Source organism: Arachis ipaensis, chromosome B5 (assembly GCF_059453495.1).
Source record: "Arachis ipaensis isolate K30076 ecotype BB chromosome B5, ASM5945349v1, whole genome shotgun sequence".
Taxonomy (NCBI): Eukaryota; Viridiplantae; Streptophyta; class Magnoliopsida; order Fabales; family Fabaceae; genus Arachis; species Arachis ipaensis.
In genome coordinates, this window is record NC_142440.1 from 80,395,118 (window position 1) to 80,400,961 (window position 5,844).

General features: G+C 39.1%; 1 non-coding gene across 1 annotated transcript; it reads right to left on the bottom strand.

Moving 5' to 3' along the window:
• Positions 1–5,322: 5,322 nt before the first annotated feature.
• On the bottom strand, positions 5,323–5,430 carry LOC148564745 (small nucleolar RNA R71). Its single transcript, XR_015884332.1, has one exon. It is a non-coding gene; the product is annotated as a small nucleolar RNA R71 (small nucleolar RNA).
• Positions 5,431–5,844: the final 414 nt, after the last annotated feature.

Sequence of the window (5,844 nt, forward strand, 5' to 3'; positions counted from 1 at the left end):
TTTAGCAACACTTCCTCCATTGAGCCAATATTCAACAAGGATAAACCCCACATTGCTAACCCAATTGAAGATCTCCAAATGAGTCTTAGGACTAGTATAAATAGAGAAGGAGTTTGTACTTTAAGGGGACTTTTGCTTTTACTTTTTAGACACTTTTACTATTACACTAGGATTTTTATTTTTTTACTGCATCTCACCCGTCTTCTAATTTATTTTTCTTGCAACTTTGAATTTCAGTTTTAAAGGAATACTTCTTCTTCTTCTTCTTCATTCTTCTCTACACTTAGTTTAATTTTCAGCTTTTACATTTATTGTTGAATTTAGAGCTATGATTCACTAAACCCCACCTTCATTAGGGGGAGGAGCTCTGTTTATTTGAATGGGTTGATAATTCTTCTTTTCTTTCTCAATTCAAGTGGTTCATCCAAGAGAAAACTCTTGTTTTTCAAAGATTCAACTACATTCGAGAGAAGGGTTGAATCTACATGAATTATATGGTGAACTTGAGAAAGGAGCCATGTAACTCAGTTTAGAGTTCATCCTTTCATGATTTCTTTGATCAATACACTTTGGGTTGGTATGTGAGATGTAACCTCCCTTAGTTGAAATCCTGGAAGTTGTGTGGCCTTGGATTAGAAATTAAACTTCACCTCTTCTCATGACCAATTAGATCATGAGAGTGGCAATTGATTGTGTTGAAGAGAAATTGAATTGCCAAGAGATTGGAATTCAATTATTCACATTCCGCCATGGATCTATACCCATGATTGAGAAGGAATTGAGTAACATCAATTCATGAAAATTTACATCTCTGATCCCTAATGATCTCTCCATCATTAATTCTCATCTCTTTTGTTCTTTAGTTCTTTGAATACTCACTACCCAATTCTCCTCTACATTCTTGCAATTTATTATTCTTGCCATTTACATTCTGTTTCTATATTTCTTGCAATTTACTCTTCTGCTCTTTAAAATTCTGCAATCTTTACTTTCTTGCAATTTATCTTTAATGTCATTTAAGTTTCTTGCACTTTAAGTTTCAGTTATTCACTTTTATTTTCTTTCTCTATTCTAGTTCTTTAAATTCCTTGCCATTTAAACTTTTGCAATTATGTTCAAAAATCACAAATCTCATGAAATCAAAACCATGTTTGCTTGACTAAATTTACCGTTTAACTAAAGTTGCTTAATCTACCAATCTCCGTAGGATTGACCTCACTCTTAGTGAGTTTTATTACTTGATACGACCCGGTATACTTGCCGGTTGCGCGTTAATATTTAAATTTTCGCGTATCAAGTTTTTGGTGCCGTTGCCGGGGATTGGCAAAGATTAACAATGATTAAGTGAATGGAAGTTTAGATTAAGCATTTTTCTTTTCTTTGTTATAGCCCACTAACTGTTTGATATTTTGTTTTGCTAACTTTAACTTCACTCTAGCAATAGAGTGTTTCAATTATGTTGTTGGTTGGCGTGTGTTTGTGTATGTCAGAGGCAAGGAGATTTGATCCTAAAGACGAGAGAACCCTCCGAAGCTTAAGAAGAGAAGCAACAGGAAAAGGGATAATTGGTGAGGAGGATTCAGAAGGAGAAGACCAAGTCATGGAGGGCAATTCGCATAACCCTCCAGAGGGAGTTGCCAAGAATAACCACCCACCTCAAAGGAGAGTTCTAGCCTCTTACACGTTCCCAAATCCAAGACACTATGGGAGCAGTATACTCACTCCCAATGTTCATGCAAACAACTTCGAATTGAAGCCTCAACTCATCACTCTGGTGCAAAACAATTCTTCCTATGGAGGAGTTCCCCTTAAGGATCCAAATCAACACCTATCTGTCTTCCTAAGAATATGTGAAACTATCAAGACAAATGGTGTGCATCCAGATAGTTACAAGCTACTGTTGTTCCTATTTTCTTTGAGGAACAAAGCATCTCAATGGCTGGAGACATTTCCCAAAGAAAGCATCAACACTTGGGATGATTTGGTGAATAAATTCCTATCTAAGTTCTATCCACCTCAGAGGATCATCAGGTTGAAGACGGAGGTGCAAACATTCACTCAAATGGATGGGGAATCATTGTATGAGGCATGGGAAAGATACAAAGCTCTGATTAGGAAATGTCCACCTGAGATGTTCACTGAATGGGATAGACTTCAAAATTTCTATGAAGGGTTAACTCTAAAGTCTCAAGAGTCCCTGGATTACTCTGCAGGAGGCTCGCTACAATTGATGAAGACAGCCGAGGAAGCCCAGAATCTCATAGACATGGTGGCAAATAACCAATACTTCTATGCTCATCAGAGGCAACGCCAACCCGTTCAAAAGAAGGGAGTGTTGGAATTAGAAGGAGTAGACACGATCTTGGCACGAAACAAGTTGATGCACCAACAAATCCAGCAACAAATAGAAATGATGGCTAAGAGAATAGATGGCCTCTAACTAGCTTCAGTGAGCACAACAAATCAACCTTCAAATGAATGGGGTCAAGATGAAGCGAGCAATGTTGAGCAGCAACAAGAACATGTTCAATATATGCATAATACCTCAAATTCTTCTCAAAATGATTTCCATGGTGACACATACAACTCATCTTGGAGGAATCACCCCAACCTGAGATGGGGTGACAATCAAAATTCATGGCAGAGAAACCACAATTCCAACAACTCCCGCAACACAAACAACCAAAATCATTCATCCAGTAACACTAACCAATACAAAAACTCACAAAACACATATCATCCACCTCATAACAACTCACAAACTCACCAAAATAACTTTTCCACACTTCCATTCAACTCACAAAATAATCACCTCAATGCTCCAAACAACCTCCACTAGCAACCATCACCTCCCATGCAACCACATCCAGACTCTCAGAGGATCTCTAACTTAGAGATGTTAATAGAGAAACTCATCAAGACTCAAGAGATGGCAAGACAAGATCAAGCCCTGACACTCAAAAACCAGGATGCATCTATGAAAAATCTTGAAAGATAAATGGGACAAATGGCTAAATAAACCACAGAGATAGGTGAGAAGCGAGCATTCCCTAGTACCACTGAAGACAACCCAAGGGACACACGAAAAGCCATAAAGTGGGAGGAGTGTAAAGCAATCACATTGAGAAGTGGGAAGAAGGTGGAAACAGAAGCCATCACTCAGGAAGAGTGATAAACCACTATTTTATGGTTTATATTGTGTTTAATTGTGTGGTTTTATCATGATCCTGACCCACTTATTCATTAATATAGCATGCATTTATATTTCCTTCCTAAAATTATTACATGAGTGAAAACTGCTTCCTAGAGACTTTTAATTATACATTTTACTTCTCCTTTATTCCATTCGATGCCGTGATCTATGTGTTAAGCGTTTCAGGCTTTATAGGGCAAGAATGAGTTGGAGATTGGAAAGGAAGCTAGCAAAAATGGAAGGAACATAAGAAATTGAGGAGATGACCAGCGAGAAGCGACGCAACCGCATGGACGACGCGACCGCGCGAAAAAGAGCAATTTGCATCGACGCGGCCGCATGGATGATGCGACCGCACGGATGGAACAGCACGAGTGACGCGGCCGCATGGACGACGCGTCCGCGTGGTAAAGTAGAAACGCGAATGACGCGTCCGCATGAGCGACGCGATCGCGTGACGTGCGCGACCTGCATAATTTGCACATTTGCTAGGGGTGATTTCGGGCCCTATTTTGACCCAGTTTTTGGCCCGGAACATCAGACTAGAGCCAGAGAACATGCAGAAACCAAGAACAACATTTATTCTACATAGTTTTAGTTTTAGATCTAGTTTTACTCCTCCTCTAGGTTTTCTCTCTACACATTCATAGTTCTTAGGATTTTAGTTTCTCTAGCTTTTGCATTGGGATATTGAGAAGAGTTATTACCTCATCAAGACTTCGTCATTCTAGTTCGTTTTCTTTACTTGGCTTACTCTTCCATGTTCCTTGCTTTGTTTAATTTTACCATTGGAATATTTTTAGGATTATTTAATACAAGGATCACTTTTATTTTAAATTGATTAATTTTAATTTTTATTTACAATGTCTTTCTTTAATTCCTTTTCATATGCTACGACTTTTACCTTTACAATGAGTGAGTAGTTCCCTAACTTGATGGGGAGTTGAGTGATAAGAACCCTTGAGTTGGAAGGTTCAAGAGAAAGTTTGTAATTGGGTTATTATTGGATTGCCTTCTAATTCCTGACACCAATCCTCCCCAGAGTGGATTGGGACTTGTGAATAGAACAGAATTCCAATTTGTTTTACCTTCCCTTACTTAGTAAATGATAACTAAACAGAATAACTCTCAATTGTCAACTAATCTTAAGAATGTTCCATCATGAATAGGGCTTCCATGTAATCAACTCCCAGTCAAGGCTTTTATTTACATTATTCAATTTCATCAGTTTAATTTCCTGTTTACTCAACTCAACCCTTTTCAAAAACATCTGATTAATAAAATAGCACCCTTTCCTGCAACTCGTTGGGAGACGACCTGGGATTCATACTCCCAGTATTTTAAATTTCAATTTTCTGTGACACCTTTCTAAATTGAGCACTGGATTTCTGGCGAGTTAAGAACTATACTTGCAACACATATATTCTAATAATTTTTAATTCACCAATTTCTGCCCGCATCAATTTTTGGCGCCGTTGCCGAGGAGTTGCAATAGAGTGCTAAAGTTATTAATTATAATTTATTTATTTGCATTTTATTTTATTTTGCTACTATGAGCTGTCTGTTTCTTTCGTCAAATGACGCGTTCACTTCCTGATCTGCGCTTGCTAATATTCGATCCTGAAATTGAAAGGACTATTTCACGAATAAGGCGAGCTCGGCGTCAGTTAGCCCGCTCCGAGGGCGGATCTGAAAGTGAACTTGAGGAAGAAACCAGCTCCCGTTCTACTGATTCGATTGATTCACGTGCAGAAGACATGGCAGAACCTAGGAGAGTTACCATCCAGGAGGAAGGAGCCCCTAATTTTACAATGCAACTGTTTCAAGCGCATCACCCAGCAGTGGATACAGATTTTGAAATAAAGACCGCACTGCTCAATTTGATGCCCAAGTTTCATGGCTTACCCGCTCAAGAGCCTATCAAGCACCTGAGAGATTTTCAGGCAGCCTGTTCTACTGTCAGGTGAGATGGTACAGATGAAACTTCAATTTTGCTGAAAGCTTTCCCATTTTCTCTTGAGGGAAAAGCAAGAGAGTGGTACTACACTCAACCCCTAGCAAATGTATCCAACTGGGATACGCTCAGAAAAGAATTTTTGGAGAAATTCTTTCCATCTGAAGTTACTGATAAACTAAGGAAAGATATTTCCAATATTGTTCAAGATGACAACGAGACTCTCTTTGAATATTGGGAGCGCTTCAATAATCTTCTGGAAGCATGCCCCCACCACATGATTGACAAGATAGTGTTACTCAGTTATGTCACACAGGGCATGAGGCCCCAAGATAAAACCACATTGGAAAGTTCTAGCAATGGGTCTATGAAGAAGTACAAGACCACTGATGAGGCATGGCAATTGATCAGCAACTTAGCTGAATCCACTAGGAACCACAGACAGAAGCAAGGTCGTTCAAAAGCCGTTGCAGAAGTATCCTCTAGCAGAGAGACTGCTGCTCTAACTCAGAGTATCTGTGAGATGACCAACTTGCTGAAGCAGATGCAATTGAATCAACAACAAGTTCAGCAAGCTCAATTTTCTCCAGCACAGCAAAACCAACAGTTAGTCCCACAGAGAGTTTGTGGAATTTGTGCTGATTATAGCCATTATACTGATGAATGCCCGCAACTCCAACAGGAAGACAACATGGTG